The sequence below is a fragment of the Plectropomus leopardus genome, chromosome 4 (assembly GCF_026936395.1).
Source record: "Plectropomus leopardus strain MGB_pleo_1.0 chromosome 4, ASM2693639v1, whole genome shotgun sequence".
Lineage (NCBI taxonomy): Eukaryota > Metazoa > Chordata > Actinopteri > Perciformes > Serranidae > Plectropomus > Plectropomus leopardus.
The window spans coordinates 32,279,537-32,293,258 of NC_142179.1; positions in this window are offsets into that span (position 1 = coordinate 32,279,537).

The following is a 13,722-nucleotide window of genomic DNA, read 5'->3' on the forward strand; positions in this document are numbered from 1 at the left end:
GCACTGGTTTCTGTGGGGGTTCCTCTCCCACCTGTTTCCCGTGGTCTTATTAACAAATGCAGGTCAGGTGTGTGAGGAGGAGAAGGAGAAGGAGAGGAAGAGGGAAGGGAAGACACCAGCCTAAAGGTGGAGAGCGCAAAGGAGAAGAGACGACAGCGCGCTGACGCCCTGAGTGGAGCACTGAAGAAAACATACTTACTTTATTAAATCCCATTTCTGTCAGCATATCCCCCCAAATCCTCGACACTGGACCTTTAACAAGTATCTGTATGTGGTCACAATTGCTTGTTAAGAATGTGTATTTTTATGACCAATTGTATCATCAATTTCTATCCGTTTTACATCCACAGAGTTTAAATTTCTCTCCATGAATTCATTTCTTTTCCATGTTCATGAGCTTCTTCCCATTTCCAAAAACAGGCTTCCCCTCTGGGTGTGGATGTGAGCTATCCTTTTTTGTCTGCGTGTTGTGTAACTAGACTGGTGACCTGTCCAGGGTGTTTGCCTCCCCTCTGCCTGTTGCATGCTGGGAAAGGTTCCAGGCCCACTCCCTCCCTGAACAAAGTAGTTGCAGGAATCAGGGGAAAAAAGAACAAAGCGCTAGTCTGTGGGCCTAAAACATAAATGCTCAATGATATCGAAATCTTGTCCATCTGAGACACACCAGTGCTGGAGTCAACTGAGCCAACACATCATCAGTGGTGTCTCCAGAGGAAGGAGTCAGTCTGCCTTTGCAACTGGAAGACAAGAACTATTGCTGTTTCTTGAAGAAAATCCCAGAAGGGAAGCTCCATCTTCAACTCTGTGTTCAACTGTGTGAGCATCGAGCTGAAGGGCACTGAAGGCAGCTGCTACTTGTTCTGCAAAGGGGCCTCAGAGATTTCACTTAAGAAGGGCGATAAACTCAGCTCTGATACAGAAAAACAGAGGCTGGTATGAATAAAGCACATACTAATAATCAATGTGCTGAATATGTTTTGGTCATGCTAGCAGCTAAAAATGTCTCTAGGTCCGTCCACAGCTTGTCCACGGTCCTAACTGAAATATCTCAACAATTGTTGGACAGATTTCTTTTAAACTTTGTATAGATATTCAGGGTCCTCAGAGGACTAATCCCAATGATTTCCTCCCAATGTATTGATTGATAATATCAATATATAAAATTACTATGCTACGAAAAGCAACTATGCATTGTGACATTTGAAATAATCGTCAGCAAATCTGAGCATATCATAATAAACTTGACAGACAGCCATTATTATGACTGCTGGTTCGAGTATTATGGTGCACTTCAGTTCTGCATGTGGTTTGTGCAAGTGGTGTTGCTGTTACCAAACAGAGGCTGTTGCTTGACTACTGTGGGTAAAATTATCCAGTCTCTTCTCATTTTTAAGTCGTCATATAAATTTTACTTTGACTGTGATTTTGGTGTGAGATACCAAAAGCCACCTTTCACAGTGTTATGATAAGCTGTCGGTCAGCCAGACGGCACCTGGTGCAGCCGTATGAAGCACGGACGGGCGGCATCAGTTTATAATATGGCCTGATAGAAACTATGGCAGCCATATGATACACTGCTGATAACAACGTAATATATGGATTGCAAGGGTGCTTATAGGACGGATGGGGATGGGTCCAACAAACCCTGGACTTTCACCTGGGAGTCCAATGTTTGCCTCCTGTCTGAATGTAAAGCCAAATTATGATGCGTTTTCCTAACTCGAACCAAGTGCTTCTATTGCCTAAACCTTACCACCCCTGCCTTTGTAACCATGTGCTGTTGACGTTCCACCATTGGTTGCCATATGATTTTGTTGCCTAAACATAACCTCATGCTCTTGATGCCTTATCCTAACCATGTGCTTTTGTTGACATCCCAGCATTGTTAGCACCATCCTGGAACGTCAACAGCAGACACAGAAGGATATCTATAGAGCGTAATATGTTGACGCCGAAGTTCACTGATAAAGCAGCAATCTGTGACGACTTGGGATGAGAACGTGCTGAATTCTAGGAGTTCTCTTCCTCTCCAAAACAAATGGACCCGGTGATTTAAACCAGTAAAAACACTGATAAAGCAGTTTCACATTTTAAAAAAACAGTGTATTTCCTGATGCTCTTCCGGTGAAGGGGTTTCAGACTAAGTTTTCCGATGCAAAAATGTGTCTGACCCTATCTAGAACCAAGGTTTTGTGTTTTTTTTCCCCATTCCAGGCTACTTCAGAGACGTGGCAGACTCTGTAGACGAGGACCACACTCCTTACATAGATGGAAACGGCTCATTTGAGGTAACGAAAACATAATTATTCTTATTGTATAATAGTCCTTTTATGTCAATCTATCCCCCTAAATCTCACACAGTGGACCTTTTATGTTGACACCACGAGCCTCCAGAACAGCTTCACTGCTGCTTGTCAAAAACTCTCCCAAGTCTGTGAAACTTAATTGGCTGTTCCCTTATTCCTTATTGTGGTTATGGTGGTGGAGGTCAAAACGATCTTCAATGTGGTCGAGATCTGGTAACTAGAAAGACGTGATTCATATCATTGCCATGATCATCAAACCATCCATGGAGCCCTTGTTCCCTGTTCAGAATCATCTGCATTCATTATGTTTCAGCCCGTATTCACTCAGGTTTTTTCCCCTAACCCTAACCCTTAATTTGTCAGCCCAGATGTTATAGTAAAAAACAGAAACGGTTGTGTAGTGTGAGGCTGCTATCAAGACAGACTTTTACACAAACTGTGGCACAGGCTGATGTTTTTGTAGGACAGCATCCTACCAATGTTTAAATAATCAGCACCAATTGCTCACTAAATGCAACTAGAATCAGTCATACTTCATCTACCAAATACAATCTGGAAGTTTAATTTCTAACATCCATGCACACGCTTTGGCAGCGTTTAGGTTTTTTGCATAAAAGTCAGTCATGGTCCAAGCATGACTGTGTAACTATTTGCACTTAACCCTGTGTGTTTTCTGTGTATCAATCTACTCACTAAAGCTCTCTCAGAGCCGGAGGTGACCTGATCAGGATCTGCGGTAGCTGGCGGGCTCCTGTGTGAGCAATGGGCCAGGCTGACATGTGTCAGCCATGATAAATGAGCAGGTGTTTGGGTCGGTGTTAAGTAAATGGAGTCATTATTGATGACCTCAGAGCTCCCTGTGTGTTGCCAGTATCAGTGATGACTTCCAGGCACCCGCTGCAGTAAAAGGAGATGTTGTGATTCTGTGGGTCAGAGAAGGACTCACCGCCTCGGGGGCCGGCAGGCTGGAGCGTCTGCCATGGCGGGGTTAAGTTGAGTTACTTGGACTGATGACCTCAAAGAGGGAAGTTCAGTGGCACTGGAGCTCTGTGGCAGCCTCTGTGTAGACCACTTGCTCCTGTCATGATGGTTAGAGCTGGAAGTTACATTCATACTTTTACATTTTCACTTTTTTATTCATTTTTGTTTGCCTTATTGTAAAGTCTTACCGAATAAATTGTAATAATAATAATAATAATAATAATAATAACTTTATTTATAAAGCGCTTTCAGTCAAAGTGCTGTACAGCTAATACAATCAATCAATAAAACATAAATCTAAAACTATAAAAACATTAACACAGTAAGAACAAATCAGGACATATAGCAAATAAAAAAGTGGGTCTTCAGCTTCGTTTTAAAAACATCCAGAGAGCATGCCTGTCTTATGTCCAGAGGAAGACTGTTCCAAAGTGTTGGTGCTCGGAAAGAAAAGGCTCGCTCACCAACAGTCTTTTTCCTGACTTTCGGCACCATCAGCAGGCTAGATCCTTGAGAGCGGAGAGCACGAGACGGTGTATACAGTCTGACCAGATCAGTTAAATAAGAAGGTGCTGCTCCATTTAAAATTTTATAAGTCAATAAAAGCACCTTAAAGTCAGCACGAACCTGACATGGAAGCCAGTGAAGAGAGGCCAATACCGGGGTCATGTGTTCATATTTCCCAGCACCCGTCAGAACCCGAGCCGCAGCATTTTGCACCATCTGCAGGGGCCGGAAACTTTTTGGGTAATCCTGACAGAAGAGCATTGCAATAGTCCAAACGAGATGTGATAAAAGCATGGATGAGGACTTCAGCATCTTTGTCACTCAGGATTGGCCTGATCTTAGCAATCCTTCGAAGATGAAAAAATGATATTCTAGTCACCTCCTTGATGTGCTTATCAAAAGCAAGGGTCTGGTCAAATATGACACCAAGGTTTTTTATCTTGTCTCTGCCAAGAACAACACAGTCATCAAGAGACAAAGAAACATTACCGAATAGATTTTGTAACTTTTGGGGTCCAATGACCATCATTTCAGTCTTTGCAGCATTAAGGAAAAGGAAATTTTCAGAGAGCCAAATCCTGACAGCTGAAAGACAAGCCTCAATTTTTGACAAGTTAGAAGTTTTTTCACATGTTAATGGCATGTATAATTGCAAATCATCTGCATAACAGTGAAAATCAATATCAAAGGAATGTAATAAGTTACCGAGTGGTGCAAGATACATTGAAAAAAGCAGAGGACCCAGAACAGAACCCTGAGGAACCCCATGCTTCACTGTGCAAGGCTCAGATAAGACATTATTAAATAAAACACATTGAGATCTGTCAGACAGATACGACTTTAACCATGACAGCACCTTGCCTGAGATGCCAAAATGGTATTCCAGTCTTTCAATTAAAATACAGTGATCAACCGTATCAAAAGCAGCACTGAGGTCCAACAACAATAATATTGTGAAGCAGTGGTGAAAAGATTAATACAATATGTGCAGGGAAACACAGGATGGCTTATCTAAGGGCTTTGCTAAAAAGGCTAGTGTGCAATAGGAATGATCATTAGAATAAAAATTAGAAAAAGAAATATAAGACTAAACAAAATTGTCAATAGCCAAACTGCTGCTTTTTGAGGCAGGACTTAGGGATTGAAAGTTATGAATCACTTTGCTGATTGGAGTCATTTCATTCAGTTCTGATTTGTCACATTCCTCTCCCAAAAACTGGCCTCAAAGGTTGTTTGTACAAGCAGTTTATTACAATCCATATTTACATTTTTGCAGCGAGCTCTAGGAAACGCTCCTGTGGTCATATGAGTTGGAGGACTTTTAGGATTTTGAGGATGACAGTTAGTATGCTTATGTTTAACAGGTATAATGTTTACCATAGGCACCATTTAATGCTGCGTTCACGCAACACGTTGTTATCATCCCAGGTCATCACATATTGTCACTTTCACAGGACTTTTGCGTCTACATATCACACTCTGCTAATGATATTACCGACGCAGGGATGTCAACAAAAGCACATGGTGGGATTACACTACAAAAGCATGTAGTTGTGTTTATGCAACAAAAACACATGCTTAGGATTAGACAAAGGCAGCGCCGAAAAAAAAACATGACATTCAGACAGGAAGCGGGAACTGGACCCCCGTATGACAGTCCGGGATTTGTAACCCATCATTACCGACAGTGTTTCAATGTCCATCGGCCTATCATGTGGACGCGAAAGGTTTGGTCCGGCTGCGTTATCACCTGACACCGCCCGTCTGTGTATCATGCTGCCACGCCAGATGCCGTCCAGCTAACCGAATATATCAAATAGAATGATTTTGTGTTTATTATTTTCTCTGTTTTTTCCAGTAATGTCCAAAAATTACCCAGATCGCCCATGTTTTCTCCTTGAAGGAGAAGGAGCTACGCTACGTGATATCCGGTTGTAGATTTTGTCGCAAAGGACGGCAAAAAGTTAAAATATTTTTATTGTGAACAATCTAGCCATCCACCATTATGGTTGCCAGTATTTCTGGCTCGACCTGATCTTATTGTCATTCTGTCATTAATTTAAATGATATCCAGTTTGCCACTTACCGTCTCACTGATTCCATGTTAATGCAGCATTAGTCAACCAATTGAGCTACTTTGCATTAAACACAAAGTACAGCCAAGGATTATGGGAATTAGTATTGAAGGTATTCATTCCTATCTCTAGAGCTATATATTCAAAGATGAAAAATTATAAAATATGTAATATATTTGAAGAATAATGTGTATATCGACCCAGTTGTGGGGACCAATATGTTTCAGTATATAAAAAATTAAAAATGCACTTATATGTCTCAGTTTTAAGGGAAACCATAAGGCAAACAACCATCAATAAAAATTTGTTATATATCCCCTTAAAGATTTATATCAGCCAATAAAGTGATTGAAATGTATCCAGCATTTAAAAAGGCTAATAGCCAATTTGCCACAAATCCACTCCATCCTTGTTTCCAGGCAGGAAATGTGTGCATGGGAAACCTGGATGGATGAGTCGTGATATTATCATCACTCTCAGCAGCAGTTTCTGTTGTCTTTCTCCATATGAAAAACACAGCGAGTCCTTTGTCATTGTCACCTGGGCTAGATACTGTTACCCCAGGGGAAAGAAGGTATTTATCGCCCTGAGTGTGATATGTATAAGCATGTCACTTTGTTACACGTCTCAGGATAATCTGTGATTTTAATTTCCATCAATATGATTACATAACATGCTCCATCTGTTGCCTCTTGGTAGCGCGGTGGGGAGACAAACATGCATATCTTTACACAGACAAGAATCTAATTATTCAATTAGGGTCCGTATTGAATGAATAACTGATTCGCCACAGTTTACATAATAACAACACAGATCATTACTGCCTCTGTAATGCAATTTACGATGGCTGTGAAGGGCTCATCATTCATGGGAATGTACACTTTTTGCCCCCATTACCCTGCCGTAATCTGAAAGTGCTACCATTAATATAAATGACTGCGCACTGAGCGGCTTTTAATATATATTGCATGGCTCATATTGATGAAATCAAAGAATCACATCATTTGCGTTCACTCGACCATTAACCAACATATCCTTCCTGACATAAATCTCGCTGCTGACTCTTAATGGAACTGATTAAGGAGGTCTTCATGTTCTGTTTCTGGTGTGGGGAAAGCTTGTTGTGTAAGGGAACACTTGGTTTAAAAAAAAAAAAAAAGGGGGGGGAAAGGTGGGGGTAGCCTGTAGTTGGGAGAGCTGGAGGTGGAGGGGTGGGGGAGAAGTAGACAAAGCCTGCTGAGCTCCAGAGGTTAAGTCCCCCACCACCACCACCAGGCCCACAGGAATGTGTATGCGAGAGAGTCCTGGAGGCTGCATTGTTGTCTGTGGTGCATCCTGCTCTGCAAACACTGCAGAGCTGCTCAACTCCAAGACTCTGAGGCTTGGACTTGGGAAGGAGCCTGTAATGTGGGAGGTCTGGAAACCAAACAGACAAACAAGCCGTCATGTGATATGGTTACTGTGGTGTAGTTGTGTAGTTGTGTAGTCATAGATTAACTTTTTCACTTGTAAGAAAAAGTACTTTGATGGTGTTTAAGTACAACAAATCTCTAGTAGAAACTGAATTTAAAAAGGCAAGGCCAAAGCTGTCAGTGTCTTTTAATTATCCAACTTCTCATCTCTGTTGTTTCCACTTTCATTGTATCAAGCGCAGTATTTTGTGAGTGTACATTCCCTGCTTTCCTCTTCACTGTCTCAACTTGTCTGGTTTGTTTGGTTAGGTGGTTTTCTGCCTATAGTTGCTGCTGGTAGCAACCATAGACAGTATTAGCAGAAGAAAAGGCCGCCATAAACAGCATTTAACATGGAAGGAGTCTCCGTCTGCATTTATGTCTGTCGAACTTTACACTCAGCAGGTGTGTTGCCGAGGGCCCAAGCAAGGGAGGTGTTGAGTGCGAGCTCTTGACATCTGTGGGACATATTTATTAGTTGTGTGCAATTACCTTTGGTATCATTTTTTCCAACAGGCGCTCGGTAATTTAATGTTAATTGTTCTCTCCTTCACTGGATGTTGTTATATTGATTTAAACAGAGTGGATCTGGGGAATTAAGTGTCAACTTGCAGAGAGTGAAAAGCAATAATGCTAGTTTATTTCAAGAAATGAGGGCAAATGAACTGATTTGTAGCACACTTTTCATCTCAGGGCTTGGGGAAAAGTATAATGTAATTTCAGGTCAAAAGGCTCAAGTTGAAGTGAAGCCATGAGTCATTGGTGTTAGAGTCCAAGTCGAATAATTTAAAATTTTGTCAAATCAAGTCTTAAGTCTATCCCCTATTCATTTTTTCACAGATGAATGGCATGCCGGGTACACTCTCTGTACATTCAAGAACACTTAAAGAAAAAGAGATCAGAGTTGTTACATCATAGCAAACGCAAACATTTCAAGCTTTAGTGTCAGCTTTATGTGTCAAACTATTCTTGACCGGGGCCAGTTGCCAGGCAACCAGGGATAGACTCCAGGAAGTTATTGGTGCCAGCCAAAAAATAGTACAGCACACAGTCCTCTGTAAGACAGCGAGTTGTTGTTTTTCCACTTCAGCTTGTATGTGGATTCTATACATGAGATATAACATGGTAATTAGTGAGCTGTGAAAGTGCTGATTGATTAACGTTTTCACCTTTGAACAGAACCAGGTGGCATGTTTCCTGTTACTAACCGTCATAAAGCAGCAGCTTACAATATATACAGTGCGAAAAAAGACTTCATTTTAGTGCACATATTAAAGAAAGTGACGGGATTACATTTCACTGAAGTTGAACCTTAAATTACATCCTGTGACAAATGGTTGGTTGGTTGGTTGGTTGGCCAGTTGGTTGGTTGGTCAGTTGGTTGGTCTGTGAGTTGGCTGGTTGGTTGATTGGTTGGTTGGTCAGTTGGTTGGTTGGTTGGTCTGTGAGTTGGCTGGTTGGTTGGTCAGTTGGTTGGTTGGTTGGTTGGTTGGTTGGTTGGTTGGTCAGTTGGTTGGTTGGTTGGTTGGTTGGTTGGTTGGTTGGTCAGTTGGTTGGTTGGTTGGTTGGTTGGTCTGTGAGTTGGTTGGTTGGTTGGTTGGTCAGTTGGTTGATGCTAAGCTAACTCTCTCCTGGCCCCAGCTACATATTAACTGTACTCTCAGTAAGAAAGAAAATAAGTGCACTCATCAAAATAATGAACTAGTCCTCCTTTTTAAAAGGTCGGGGCATCTATTGGCAGAAATGGAGTATAATATTCATAATTATGTTTTCACTAGTTTATAATCACCTGAAAATAAAAATTGTGTTTTCATTAGGCCAGAATGAAGTCTTTATATCTACATTTGGGGCAGGTCTACTTCCACAGAGTCCATCATGTTTCTCCGACATGCTTGGTACACAAGAAAAGTTTCAGTTCCACAACCTCACCACTAGATGCCAGAAAATCTAACAAACTAGACCTTTAAATTGTAAAACTACTGTTGAGTCAATTTTTGTTTACTTGATTATAGAGACATTTTCTGCTGTCCTGCCTCACAATCATCACTCACAGTTAAACCCTGTTTATCACAGCATGTTTATCACAGCATGCTGCGCTTCAACACAAATGAAAAAACACATACACAACACTGCTTTCTGTATCACAAAGAAATATTCTAATCACATTCATCTATAAAGCTTGACTGTTAAAGCTTCCAAACTACATCACATTTCTTCTCTCATATAAATCTTGAAACTACAATACACGATCCAGTAACCACGCAACATTAAATATGTCATATGTACACTTTCTGCAGAACTGCACCCTTTAAATTGAATGAACTGCCATCAAAACAGATTTAATCTAATGTTTTTGACTCTAATGATTGACTTTTGATATTTTGTTGCTTGATTGTTTGTTTTTGCTGTTTTTGTTTGAACGTCTGCCCATGAAAGATTCTTGCTCTCGGGTCTCTCTTGAAATGAGACTACCCAATTAAATACAGCCACCTTATGAATTCTGCCTTTAAAACAGAGAAAACTAAGAAACAGATGTGTCAGGGGTTTTCCCGCTTCAGCACTATTGATTACCATGTGCCTCCTCTGCTGTGCTTAATAGTGTTAAAGTCAGAGCTATTTGTGCATCTTAATGGCTTGTCAGAGGCTGGCGCTTGAAATGTACGTACACTTAAAACGACTGTTAACCACAGCAGGACAATTGATTTGTCAAACAGAGTAGTTCTCCACATTTCCCTCCCTGTCTCTCCACTGCTCATGTCTAGCGTACAAGTGTACTCTGCGGCACTCTGAAGCACTCCTGAGTTCAACTGAAGGAGGTGGTGTATTCAGGGAGATTTCAAACAGGAGGAGTCGGAGGGAGCACAAGAAGGTGTCTGGGTGGACTTTCAGCTCAGCGCCGACAAGCTGCACTTCACCTTCCAGCTGCTCTCTGTCCCTTTGGATCCAAGGCAGGGGAGGGTGCAGGGGCCACAGGGAGGGAGGGTGGGAGGAGGGGTTTGGATGGTGGGGGTCACTGAAAGGGTGGGGGCACGCTCTTGGGCGGACAGGCCCTGGAAATTTCCGTTGTATGTTTCAGCGCTTTTCAGGATGGGAGGGGTTTGGAGTTTGGGGGGTGGGGGGGTCTGGGTTGGTGTTTTGGGGACTTGGCAGCCAGCCAGCCACAGCAGGAAGCTTGCTAGTTTCACACGGACAAAAAAAGCAGTCCTGGACACTGCCTGGCTATCTGAGTGCAGCACTCCAGTCATCACCCGAAAAAACAGGAACTCAGAAATGTAGTTTGCACGGGTGGTGGCACAGATTGACTGCTACTTACTCACAGCTGCACTCAACTTTCATATTTTGTTGATAAAGTAAAAGGCATCAGCAAGAGAGGATGTACTTCCCTTTTTCCTTTCAGCTGAGTCACTTCCAGACCTCCATTAGACAATGTCTTATTTTCAGCTGTCATCAATTCACCCTATATACACCTGCCTTTACCACAATACAAACACTGCCAAGGAGTCACTGTGGGTTAATATCGAATAAGTTATGTGTCAAGACACTTTTTTTTGTTTGGAAAATGTCCCCTCAGCTGGACTCAATATGTAAACATCCTCATTTACTGAACCTAAACAGGCAATCAGTCAGATCCTATTTTAAGTACATTTGACAATAGAGGATCCAAAGCCTATTTTTAGTCTGTGTGGAAACTGGCCAGCTCACAATTAAAAATGTAACAAAAAAACAACAACAACCAAACATGCATGGTAATTGTAGCATTTTTTAAAGGGGTGCCATAAGTTTATTTGGCTTGGCCAAGGTCCAGCTTTTAAACCGGAGGCAGGAAGAAGTGGAGCAGAGCAGGAGCCAGCAGGCCCGACAGCAGGCCCAGAGAGCAGGAGGTGCTGCTGTGCATCAGGTGGACGGGGTGTGTGTGTGTGTGTGTGTGTGTGTGTGTGTGTGTGTGTGTGTGTGTGTGTGTGAGTGTGTGTGTGTGTGTGTCGGAGAGGGGAGGGCTGCAGGGGAGGCAGGTGGACACTGGTGCTGGGGGCTCGGGGCCCCTAGCAGGTGGATGCTCGGCGAATAGAAATTAAAAGAGGAGGGATTAAGGGGATGAAAGGAAGCTGAGGATTACTTGTCTCCTTTTCTCCACCAAAGATAGAGTACAAGCCAAGGGTCTCATACCAAAACATCCAGTTGGGGGTGAGTGAGGGCAAACCGTATTACCCAATGCTAATTTTCTTTTTTAACTACATAGATGATCAGAAACTGTTCATATCTGGGAAACTGTTATATTAATACAGTAGTTTATATGCGGTAAGATTATGGAGCAGCAGTGGTAAGTGATTAGTCTTACCCAAAACTGTTACATTTTAAATATAAATGTCTGTTTTAGGGATGCAAATAACTATGATGTTATTATCAATTACTTTAAAATGTATTTTTTAGATCAATCTATCTGTTGTTTCAGTGATAAAATGTCAAAAAAAATCTAAAATGTTTGTCACAATTTCCCACAGCAAAAAGTGACATCTTCAAAATTGATTTTTTTTGTCAAAGCAAGCATAGGCAGAATGCACCGAGTATGAAACTTGACAGTTGCTGACATTTTTTCTCAATAAATCAACATTTTAGGAGATATGCTTATGCTTCATGATAAGCTATGCCAACCGGTTGTAGCTTTAGTTTTAGTCTACTGTACAAACGTTCAACTGTTATCAAAAAAACAACAAACAAGTGCAAATGGTCAGGGGTCTTGTCCTTTGGTATTGGACATAAAGAAAATTAAAAGGCAAAAGCTGACCGGGACCAAGAGCAAAAAAAAGGGAAAAACAAACAAACACAAACACCTCAAGTTGCATTTACAAGGTACAAGGTAGATTTTTTTTGTGATTCTTCTTAAGTTGGTTAAATAAGAAATTAAATTAAAGTTGACCCTAAATCCTGTTTTAGCAGAACATGATGATGTCACCAGAAGTTGAACTTTGACCTTTTGGATATAAACTCTCATCACTACAGCATTTACCCTATTTGACAGTTATGTTATAATTGTAATTATGTTTTGTGAGGTCACAGTGAAATTTGACCACCCAACTCTAATCAGTTCATTTTGTCCAAGTGGATGTTTGTGCCAAATATTAAGAAATTTCCTCAAGGCGTTCTGGAGATACCATACTTATGAGAATGCAACAGACGAGGTAAAATTGTGTTAGGTCTGACACTTATCTCCAAAATTGCAAACTATTATTATAAATGATTAATCAGTTAACAGAGCTGTTGCCCATTCATTTCTGTCAGTCAACTAATCCCTTAAACCTTTTAACCCTGGAATAATATCATTTTTTGTGCTGTGTTTACATGCCTTTTACATACATTTAAACATTTGAAACCAGAGAAAATTGATTTGGCGTCTTTTCAAAATATGACAATGACCTACTCGACAAGAAATGTCCTAAAAATTGCAAGAAATTAGGAAAAGATTGAGAAAATGACCTTAAAAATATTTTGTAAAAAGAGAGACGTTTTTAGAAGCTAATAATAAAAAATGGGGAAAAATGTCTAGAAAAATATTTTTATTGTTATTATTATTATTATTATTATTATTATTATTATTATCCTTTTTTCTTTTTTTTTTAAATGAAGCCAATTTGCTCAGGTTTTAAAGGGTTAATGAATGCATTGTTTCAGCTCTTATGTTTTCCTTATTTAAAAATACTTTCATGCAGCATATTTGACTTTTATACTGTGTACAATTAGGTATGCTGTAATATTTCATAACAGTTTGTTAGATTTTATTAAAGATGAGTTATCTCCAATAAGAATTTGTGTAAATTCAGACTGAGTGAATTTACTTTTCTTTACATCCTTGCCCTCACTCCCCCAATTACTGTGTAGAAGTTGACAGCACTCATTTGGAATAAGTAAAAGTCTCCTAGTTGTGTCTTTGCCGCCAATTTTTCTGACTGAAATTCAATACGATCTTATCACAATTACAGTGAAATGACTCCTTGCTCCTCAACGCTTCACCTGGGTGAGTTTGTTTCTGTTGCAGTGTGTTAGTGAACATGGCCTCTGCTGTAGATCATGGCACACACAACATTATTTATTCATGGCTGGGAACCATAGATGCGGTTCAGGCTCCTCCTGAGTATTGTCCATCTGTTAGCCGGCCTACTGTACACACACTAATGTAATATGTGAGTCCTCAGGAGGCGTACTAATAGCCGATCATGTGTAAACGCTTCACACTATTTATCTGTGTAATAACACTACCGTTAATTATAATTAGTGCCTTGTCGTTGGAATGTGATTTATCTGTCCCTGAAGAAGTGCAAGACAAACAGCGAGTAAAGTGTGACCTTACCGGTTTTATTTGATCACCACTGCGCTGACAGCAGTTCACCCTCTCACAAGACACCTCTA